This window comes from Schistocerca cancellata, chromosome 3 (assembly GCF_023864275.1).
Source record: "Schistocerca cancellata isolate TAMUIC-IGC-003103 chromosome 3, iqSchCanc2.1, whole genome shotgun sequence".
NCBI lineage: Eukaryota > Metazoa > Arthropoda > Insecta > Orthoptera > Acrididae > Schistocerca > Schistocerca cancellata.
Window position 1 is genome coordinate 898,707,081 of NC_064628.1, and position 12,215 is coordinate 898,719,295.

Here is a 12,215-nt window from a genome sequence, read left to right on the forward strand (position 1 = left end):
GTAACAATATGCGACGCACAGTGGCAGGTTTATTGTATCCCTTGGACCTTCACATTGACAATGGAACACAGAAACTTCATCGCTATTGAATACTACTGGCAGCATTGCGCCATCTCTCAAGAGTAGTAAAGCTTTAAACAGTCTGTGTTTTGCACCTCTCCTCGGAGTCGAGTAATAGTATGCGACGCACAGTGGCAGGTTTATTGTATCCCTTGGACCTTCACATTGACATTGAAACACAGAAACTGCATCGCTATTGATTACTACTGGAAGAATTGCGACATCTCTCAAGACTAGTAACTCATTAAACAGTCTACACTTTGCACCTCTCCTCGGAGTCGAGTTACAATATGCGACGCACAGTGGCAGGTTTATTGTATCCCTTGGACCTTCACATTGACATTGAAACACAGAAACTGCATCGCTATTGAATACTACTGGAAACATTGCGCCATCTCTCAAGACTAGTAATGCTTTAAACAGTCAGTGCTTTGCACCTCTCCTAGCAGTCGAGTAACAATATGCGACGCACAGTGGCAAGTTTATTGCCTCCCTTGGACATGCACATTGACATTGAAACACAGAAACTGCATCGCTATTGAATACTACTGGAAACATTGCGCCATCTCTCAAGACTAGTAATGCTTCAAACAGTCTGTGCTTTGCACCTCTCCTTGGAGTCAAGTAACAATTTGTGACGCACCGTGGCAGGTTTATTTTATCCCTTGGACCTTCACATTGACATTGAAACACAGAAACTGCATCGCTATTGAATACTACTGGAAGCATTGCGACATCTCTCAAGACTAGTAACGCTTTAAACAGCCTACGCTTTGCACCTCTCCTCGGAGTCGAGTAACAATATGCGACGCACAGTGGCAGGTTTATTGTATCCCTTGGACCTTCACATTGACATTGAAACAGAGAAACTGCATCGCTATTGATTACTACTGGAAGAATTGCGACATCTCTCAAGAGTAGTAACGCTTTAATCAGTCTGTGCTTTGCACCTCTCCTCGGAGTCGAGTAACAATATTCGACGCACAGTGGCAGGTTTATTGTATCCCTTGGACCTTCACATTGACATTGAAACACAGAAACTGCATCGCTATTGAATACTATTGGAAGCATTGCGCCATCTCTCAAGAGTAGTAACGCTTTAAACAGTCTGTACTTTGCACCTGTCCTCCGAGTCGAGTAACAATATGCGACGCACAGTGGCAAGTTTATTGCCTCCCTTGGACCTTCACATTGACATTGAAACACAGAAACTGCATCGCTATTGAATACTACTGGAAGCATTGCGCCATCGCTCAAGACTAGTAATGCTTTAAACAGTGTGTGCTTTCCACCTCTCCGCGGAGTCAAGTAACAATACGTGACGCACAGTGGCAGGTTTATTGTATCCCTTGGAGCTTCACATTGACATTGAAACACAGAAACCGCATCGCTATTGAATACAAATGAAAGCTTTGCGCCATCTCTCAAGACTAGTAACGCATTAAACAGTCTACGCTTTGCACCTCTCCTCGGAGTCGAGTAACAATATGCGACGCACAGTGGCAGGTTTATTGTATCCCTTGGACCTTCACATTGACATTGAAACACAGAAACTGCATCGCTATTGAATACTACTGGAAGCATTCTGCCATCTCTCAAGACTAGTAACGCTTTAAAAAGTCTGTGTTTTCACCTCTCCTCGGAGTCGAGTAACAATATGTGACGCACAGCGGCAGGTTTATTGTATCCCTTGGACCCTCACATTGACATTGAAACACAGAAACTGCATCGCTATTGAATACTACTGGAAGCATTGCGCCATCTCTCAAGAATAGTAATGCTTTAAACAGTCTGTGCTTTGCTCCTCTCCTCGGAGTCGACTAACAATATGCGACGCAAAGTGGCAGGTTTATTGTATCCCTTGGACCTTCACATTGACATTGAAACACAGAAACTGCATCGCTATTGTATACTACTGGAAGCATTGCGACATCTCTCAAGACTAGTAACGCTTTAAACAGTCTACGCTTTGCACCTCTCCTCGGAGTCGAGTAACAATATTCGACGCACAGTGGCAGGGTTATTGTATCCCTTGGACCTTACATTGACATTGAAACACAGAAACTGCATCGCTATTGAATACTATTGGAAGCATTGCGCCATCTCTCAAGAGTAGTAACGCTTTAAACAGTCTGTACTTTGCACCTCTCCTCCGAGTCAAGTAACAATGTGCGACGCACGGTGGCATATTTATTGCCTCCCTTGACCTTCACATTGACATTGAAACACAGAAACTGCATCGCTATTGAATAGTACTGGAAGCATTGCGACATCTCTCAAGACTAGTAACGCTTTAAACAGTCTACGCTTTGCACCTCTCCTCGGAGTCGAGTAACAATATGCGACGCACAGTGGCAGGTTGATTGTATCCCTTGGACCTTCACATTGACATTGAAACACAGAAACTGCATCGCTATTGAATACTACTGGAAGCATTGTGCCATCTCTCAAGACTAGTAACGCTTTAAAAAGTCTATGTTTTGCACCTCTCCTCGGAGTCGAGTAACAATATGCGACGCACAGTGGCAGGTTTATTGCCTCCCTTGGACCTTCATATTGACATTGAAACACAAAAACTGCATCGCTATTGAGTACTACTTGAAGCATTGCGCCATCTCTCAAGACTAGTAATGCTTTAAACAGTCTGTGCTTTGCACCTCTCCTCGGAGTCGAGTAACAATATGCGACACACAGTGGCAGGCTTATTGTATCCCTTGGACCTTCACATTGACATTGAAACACAGAAACTGCATCGCTATTGAATACTACTGGAAGCATTGCGCCATCTCTCAAGAGTAGTAACGCCTTAAACAGTCTGTGCTTTGCACCTCTCCTCGGAGTCGAGTAACAATATGTGACGCACAGTGGCTGGTTTATTGTATCCCTTGGACCTTCTAATTGACATTGAAACACAGAAACTGCATCGCTTTGATTACTACTGGAAGCATTGCGCCATCTTTCAAGACTAGTAATTCTTTAAAAAGTCTGTGTTTTCACCTCTCCTCGGAGTCGAGTAACCATATTCGACGCACAGTGGCAGGGTTATTGTATCCCTTGGACCTTACATTGACATTGAAACACAGAAACTGCATCGCTATTGAATACTATTGGAAGCATTGCGCCATCTCACAAGACTGATAATGCTTTAAACAGTCTGTGCTTTGTACCTCTCCTCAGAGTCAAGTAACAATATGTAACGCATAGTGGCAGGTTTATTGTATCCCTTGGACCTTCACATTGACATTGAAACAGAGAAACTGCATCGCTATTGATTACTACTGGAAGAATTGCGACATCTCTCAAGACTAGTAACGCTTTAAACAGTCTACGCTTTGCACCTCTCCTCGGAGTCGAGTTACAATATGCGACGCACAGTGGCAGGTTTATTGTATCCCTTGGACCTTCACATTGACATTGAAACACAGAAACTGCATCGCTATTGAATACTACTGGAAACATTGCGCCATCTCTCAAGACTAGTAATGCTTTAAACAGTCAGTGCTTTGCACCTCTCCTAGCAGTCGAGTAACAATATGCGACGCACAGTGGCAAGTTTATTGCCTCCCTTGGACATGCACATTGACATTGAAACACAGAAACTGCATCGCTATTGAATACTACTGGAAACATTGCGCCATCTCTCAAGACTAGTAATGCTTTAAACAGTCTGTGCTTTGCACCTCTCCTTGGAGTCAAGTAACAATATGTGACGCACCGTGGCAGGTTTATTGTATCCCTTGGACCTTCACATTGACATTGAAACAAAGAAACTGCATCGCTATTGAATACTACTGGAAGCATTGCGACATCTCTCAAGACTAGTAACGCTTTAAACAGCCTACGCTTTGCACCTCTCCTCGGAGTCGAGTAACAATATGCGACGCACAGTGGCAGGTTTATTGTATCCCTTGGACCTTCACATTGACATTGAAACACAGATACTGCATCGCTATTGAATACTATTGGAAGCATTGCGCCATTTCTCAAGACTAGTAACGCTTTAAACACTCAGTACTTTGCACCTCTCCTCCGAGTCGAGTAACAATATGCGACGCACAGTGGCAAGTTTATTGCCTCCCTTGGACCTTCACATTGACATTGAAACACAGAAATTGCATCGCTATTGATTACTACTGGAAGCATTGCGCCATCTCTTAAGACTAGTAATGCTTTAAACAGTCAGTGCTTCGCACCTCCTCTCGGAGTTGAGTAACGATATGCGACGCACAGTGGCAGGTTTATTGTATCCCTTGGACCTTCACATTGACATTGAAACACAGAAACTGCATCGCTATTGAATACTACTGGAAGCATTGCGCCATCTCTCAAGAGTAGTAACGCTTTAATCAGTCTGTGCTTTGCACCTCTCCTCGGAGTCGAGTAACAATATGCGACGCACAGTGGCAGGTTTATTGTATCCCTTGGACCTTTAAATTGACATTGAAACACAGAAACTGCATCGCTTTGAATACTACTGGAAGCATTGCGCCATCTTTCAAGACTAGTAATGCATTAAACAGTCTGTGTTTTGCACCTCTCCTCGGAGTCGAGTAACAATATGTGACGCACAGTGGGAGGTTTATTGTATCCCTTGGACCATCACATTGACATTGAAACACAGAAACTGCATCGCTATTGAATACTATTGGAAGCATTGCGCCATCTCTCAAGAGTAGTAATGCTTTAAACAGTCTGTACTTTGCAACCTCTCGTCCGAGTAGAGTAACAATATGGGACGCACAGTGGCAAGTTTATTGCCTCCCTTGGACCTTCACATTGACATTGAAACACAGAACCTGCATCGCTATTGAATACTACTGGAAGCATCGCGCCATCGCTCAAGACTAGTAATGCTTTAAACAGTCTGTGCTTTGCACCTCTCCTCGGAGTCAAGTAACATTATGTGACGCACAGTGGCAGGTTTATTGTATCCCTTGGACCTTCACATTGACATTGAAACACAGAAACCGCATCGCTATTTATTACTCCTGCAAGCATTGCGCCATCTCTCAAGACTAGTAATGCTTTAAACAGTCTGTGCTTTGCACCTATCCTCACACAGAAACTGCATCGCTTTGAATACTACTGGAAGCATTGCGCCATCTTTCAAGACTAGTAATGCATTAAACAGTCTGTGTTTTGAACCTTTCCTCGGAGTCGAGTAACAATATGTGACGCACAGTGGCAGGTTTATTGTATTCCTTGGACCCTCACATTGACATTGAAACACAGAAACTGCATCGCTATTGAATACTACTGGAAGAATTGCGCCAACTCTCAAGACTAGTAATGCTTTAAACAGTCTGTGCTTTGCACCTCTCCTCGGAGTCGACTAACAATATGTGACGCAAAGTGGCAGGTTTATTGTATCCCTTGGACCTTCACATTGACATTGAAACACAAAAACTGCATCGCTATTGAATACTACTGGAAGCATTGCGACATCTCTCAAGACTAGTAACGCTTTAAACAGTCTACACTTTGCACCTCTCCTCTGAGTCGAGTAACAATATTCGACGCGCAGTGGCAGGTTTATTGTATCCCTTGGACCTTCACATTGACATTGAAACACAGAAACTGCATCACTATTGAATACTATTGGAAGCATTGCGCCATCTCTCAAGACTAGTAATGCTTTAAACAGTCTGTGCTTTGCACCTATCCTCACACAGAAACTGCATCGCTTTGAATACTACTGGAAGCATTGCGCCATCTTTCAAGACTAGTAATGCATTAAAAAGTCTGTGTTTTGCACCTTTCCTCGGAGTCGAGTAACAATATGTGACGCACAGTGGCAGGTTTATTGTATTCCTTGGACCCTCACATTGACATTGAAACACAGAAACTGCATCGCTATTGAATACTACTGGAAGCATTGCGCCATCTCTCAAGACTAGTAATGCTTTAAACAGTCTGTGCTTTGCACCTCTCCTCGGAGTCGACTAACAATATGTGACGCAAAGTGGCAGGTTTATTGTATCCCTTGGACTTTCACATTGACATTGAAACACAAAAACTGCATCGCTATTGAATACTACTGGAAGCATTGCGCCATCGCTCAAGACTAGTAATGATTTAAACAGTCTGTGCTTTGCACCTCTCCTCGGAGTCAAGTAACAATACGTGACGCACCGTGGCAGGTTTATTGTATCCCTTGGAGCTTCACATTGACATTGAAACACAGAAACCGCATCGCTATTGAATACTACTGGAAGCTTTGCGCCATCTCTCAAGACTAATAATGGTTTAAACAGTCTGTGCTTTGCACCTCTCCTCGGAGTCGAGTAACAACATGCGATGCACAGTGGCAGGTTTGTTGTATCCCTTGGACCTTCACATTGACATTGAAACACAGAAACTGCATCGCTATTGAATACTATTGGAAGCATTGGGCCATCTCTCAAGAGTAGTAACGCTTTAAACAGTCTGTACTTTGCACCTCTCCTCCAAGTCGAATAACAATATGCGTCGTACAATGGCAAGTTTATTGCCTCCTTTGGACCTTCACATTGACATTGAAACACAGAAACTACATCGCTATTGAGTACTACTAGAAGCACTGCGCCGTCTCTCAAGACAAGTAATAATTTAAACAGCCAGTGCTTTGCACCTCTCCTCGGAGTCGTGTATCAATATGCGATGCGCAGTGGCAGGTTTATTGTATCAAATTGGACCTTCACATTGACATTGAAACACAGAAACTGCATGGCTATTGAATACTACTGGAAGCATTGCGACATCTCTCAAGACTAGTAACGCATCAAACAGTCTACGCTTTGCACCTCTCCTCGGAGTCGAGTAACAAAATGCGACGCACAGTGGCAGGTTCATTGTATCCCTTGGACCTTCACATTGACATTGAAACACAGAAACTGCATCGCTATTGAATACTACTGGAAGCATTGTGCCATCTCTCAAGACTAGTAACGCTTTAAAAAGTCTATGCTTCGCACCTCTAATCGGAGTCGAGTAACAATATGCGACGCACAGTGGCAGGTTTATTGCCTCCCTTGGACCTTCAAATTGACATTGAAACACAAAAACTGCATCGCTATTGAGTACTGCTTGAGGCATTGCGCCATCTCTCAAGACTAGTAATGCTTTAAACAGTCTGTGCTTTGCACCTCTCCTCGGAGTCGAGTAACAATATGCGACACACAGTGGCAGGTTTATTGTATCCCTTGGACCTTCACATTGACATTGAAACACAGAAACTGCATCGCTATTGAATACTACTGGAAGCATTGCGCCATCTCTCAAGAGTAGTAACGCCTTAAACGGCCTGTGCTTTGCACCTCTCCTCGGAGTCGAGTAACAATATGCGACGCACAGTGGCAGGTTTATTGTATCCCTTGGACCTTCTAATTGACATTGAAACAAAGAAACTGCATCGCTTTGAATACTACTGGAAGCATTGCGCCATCTTTCAAGACTAGTAATGCTTTAAACAGTCTGTGTTTTCACCTCTTCTCGGAGTCGAGTAACAATATGTGACGCACAGTGGCAGGTTTATTGTATCCCTTGGACCCTCACATTGACATTGAAACACTGAAACTGCATCGCTATTGAATACTATTGGAAGCATTGCGCCATCTCTCAAGAGTAGTAACGCTTTAAACAGTCTGTACTTTGCACCTCTCCTCCGAATCAAGTAACAATTATGCGACGCACGGTGGCAAGTTTATTGCCTCCCTTGGACCTTCACATTGACATTGTAACACAGAAACTGCATCGCTATTGCATAGTACTGGAAGCATTGCGACATCTCTCAAGACTAGTAACGCTTTAAACAGTCTACGCTTTGCACCTCTCCTCGGAGTCGAGTAACAATATGTGACGCACAGTTGCAGGTTTATTGTATCCCTTGGACCTTCACATTGACATTGAAACACAGAAACTGCATCGCTATTGAATACTACTGGAATCATTGCGCCATCTCTCAAGACTAGTAATGCTTTAAACAGTCAGTGCTTTGCACCTCTCCTTGCAGTCGAGTAACAATATGCGACGCACAGTGGCAAGTTTATTGCCTCCCTTGGACCTTCACATTGACATTGAAACACAGAAACTGCATCGCCATTGAATACTACTGGAAACATTGCGCCATCTCTCAAGACTAGTAATGCTTTAAACAGTCTGTGCTTTGCACCTCTCCTTGGAGTCAAGTAACAATATGTGACGCACAGTGGCAGGTTTATTTTATCCCTTGGACCTTCACATTGACATTGAAACACAGAATCTGCAATCGCTATGAATACTACTGGAAGCATTGCGCCATCTCTCAAGACTAGTAATGCTTTAAACAGTCAGTGGTTTGCACCTCTCCTCGGAGTCGAGTAACAATATGCGATGCGCAGTGGCAGGTTTATTGTATCATATTGGACCTTCACATTGACATTGAAACACAGAAACTACATGGCTATTGAATACTACTGGAAGCATTGCGACATCTCTCAAGACTAGTAACGCATTAAACAGTCTACGCTTTGCACCTCTCCTCGGAGTCGAGTAACAATATGCGACGCACAGTGGCTGGTTTATTGTATCCCCTGGACCTTCACATTGACATTGAAACAGAGAAACTGCATCGCTATTGAATACTACTGGAAGCATTGTGCCATGTCTCAAGACTAGTAACGCTTTAAAAAGTCTATGTTTTGCACCTCTCCTCGGAGTCGAGTAACAATATGCGACGCACAGTGGCAGGTTTATTGCCTCCCTTGGACCTTCAAATTGACATTGAAACACAAAAACTGCATCGCTATTGAGTACTACTTGAAGCATTGCGCCATCTCTCAAGACTAGTAATGCTTTAAACAGTCGTTGCTTTGCACCTCTCCTCGGAGTCGAGTAACAATATGCGACACACAGTGGCAGGTTTATTGTATCCCTTGGACCTTCACTTTGACATTGATACACAGAAACTGCATCGCTATTGAATACTACTGGAAGCATTGCGCCATCTCTCAAGAGTAGTAACGCCTTAAACAGTCTGTGCTTTGCACCTCTCCTCGGAGTCGAGTAACAATATGTGACGCACAGTGGCAGGTTTATTGTATCCCTTGGACCTTCTAATTGACATTGAAACACAGAAGCTGCATCGCTTTGAATACTACTGGAAGCATTGCGCCATCTTTCAAGACTAGTAATGCTTTAAACAGTCTGTGTTTTCACCTCTCCTCGGAGTCGAGTAACAATATGTGACGCACGGTGGCAGGTTTATTGTATCCCTTGGACCCTCACATTGACATTGAAACACAGAAACTGCATCGCTATTGAATACTACTGGAAGCATTGCGCCATCTCTCAAGACTAGTAATGCTTTAAACAGTCTGTGCTTTGCTCCTCTCCACGGAGTCGACTAACAATATGCGACGCAAAGTGGCAGGTTTATTGTATCCCTTGGACCTTCACATTGACATTGAAACACAGAAACTGCATCGCTTTGAATACTTTTGGAAGCATTGCGCCATCTTTCAAGACTAGTAATGCATTAAACAGTCTGTGTTTTGCACCTCTCCTCGGAGTCGAGTAACAATATGTGACGCACAGTGGGAGGTTTATTGTATCCCTTGGACCATCACATTGACATTGAAACACAGAAACTGCATCGCTATTGAATACTATTGGAAGCATTGCGCCATCTCTCAAGAGTAGTAATGCTTTAAACAGTCTGTACTTTGCAACCTCTCGTCCGAGTAGAGTAACAATATGGGACGCACAGTGGCAAGTTTATTGCCTCCCTTGGACCTTCACATTGACATTGAAACACAGAACCTGCATCGCTATTGAATACTACTGGAAGCATCGCGCCATCGCTCAAGACTAGTAATGCTTTAAACAGTCTGTGCTTTGCACCTCTCCTCGGAGTCAAGTAACATTATGTGACGCACAGTGGCAGGTTTATTGTATCCCTTGGACCTTCACATTGACATTGAAACACAGAAACCGCATCGCTATTTATTACTCCTGCAAGCATTGCGCCATCTCTCAAGACTAGTAATGCTTTAAACAGTCTGTGCTTTGCACCTATCCTCACACAGAAACTGCATCGCTTTGAATACTACTGGAAGCATTGCGCCATCTTTCAAGACTAGTAATGCATTAAACAGTCTGTGTTTTGAACCTTTCCTCGGAGTCGAGTAACAATATGTGACGCACAGTGGCAGGTTTATTGTATTCCTTGGACCCTCACATTGACATTGAAACACAGAAACTGCATCGCTATTGAATACTACTGGAAGAATTGCGCCAACTCTCAAGACTAGTAATGCTTTAAACAGTCTGTGCTTTGCACCTCTCCTCGGAGTCGACTAACAATATGTGACGCAAAGTGGCAGGTTTATTGTATCCCTTGGACCTTCACATTGACATTGAAACACAAAAACTGCATCGCTATTGAATACTACTGGAAGCATTGCGACATCTCTCAAGACTAGTAACGCTTTAAACAGTCTACACTTTGCACCTCTCCTCTGAGTCGAGTAACAATATTCGACGCGCAGTGGCAGGTTTATTGTATCCCTTGGACCTTCACATTGACATTGAAACACAGAAACTGCATCACTATTGAATACTATTGGAAGCATTGCGCCATCTCTCAAGACTAGTAATGCTTTAAACAGTCTGTGCTTTGCACCTATCCTCACACAGAAACTGCATCGCTTTGAATACTACTGGAAGCATTGCGCCATCTTTCAAGACTAGTAATGCATTAAAAAGTCTGTGTTTTGCACCTTTCCTCGGAGTCGAGTAACAATATGTGACGCACAGTGGCAGGTTTATTGTATTCCTTGGACCCTCACATTGACATTGAAACACAGAAACTGCATCGCTATTGAATACTACTGGAAGCATTGCGCCATCTCTCAAGACTAGTAATGCTTTAAACAGTCTGTGCTTTGCACCTCTCCTCGGAGTCGACTAACAATATGTGACGCAAAGTGGCAGGTTTATTGTATCCCTTGGACTTTCACATTGACATTGAAACACAAAAACTGCATCGCTATTGAATACTACTGGAAGCATTGCGCCATCGCTCAAGACTAGTAATGATTTAAACAGTCTGTGCTTTGCACCTCTCCTCGGAGTCAAGTAACAATACGTGACGCACCGTGGCAGGTTTATTGTATCCCTTGGAGCTTCACATTGACATTGAAACACAGAAACCGCATCGCAATTGAATACTACTGGAAGCTTTGCGCCATCTCTCAAGACTAATAATGGTTTAAACAGTCTGTGCTTTGCACCTCTCCTCGGAGTCGAGTAACAACATGCGATGCACAGTGGCAGGTTTGTTGTATCCCTTGGACCTTCACATTGACATTGAAACACAGAAACTGCATCGCTATTGAATACTATTGGAAGCATTGGGCCATCTCTCAAGAGTAGTAACGCTTTAAACAGTCTGTACTTTGCACCTCTCCTCCAAGTCGAATAACAATATGCGTCGTACAATGGCAAGTTTATTGCCTCCTTTGGACCTTCACATTGACATTGAAACACAGAAACTACATCGCTATTGAGTACTACTAGAAGCACTGCGCCGTCTCTCAAGACAAGTAATAATTTAAACAGCCAGTGCTTTGCACCTCTCCTCGGAGTCGTGTATCAATATGCGATGCGCAGTGGCAGGTTTATTGTATCAAATTGGACCTTCACATTGACATTGAAACACAGAAACTGCATGGCTATTGAATACTACTGGAAGCATTGCGACATCTCTCAAGACTAGTAACGCATTAAACAGTCTACGCTTTGCACCTCTCCTCGGAGTCGAGTAACAAAATGCGACGCACAGTGGCAGGTTCATTGTATCCCTTGGACCTTCACATTGACATTGAAACACAGAAACTGCATCGCTATTGAATACTACTGGAAGCATTGTGCCATCTCTCAAGACTAGTAACGCTTTAAAAAGTCTATGCTTCGCACCTCTAATCGGAGTCGAGTAACAATATGCGACGCACAGTGGCAGGTTTATTGCCTCCCTTGGACCTTCAAATTGACATTGAAACACAAAAACTGCATCGCTATTGAGTACTGCTTGAGGCATTGCGCCATCTCTCAAGACTAGTAATGCTTTAAACAGTCTGTGCTTTGCACCTCTCCTCGGAGTCGGGTAACAATATGCGACACACAGTGGCAGGTTTATT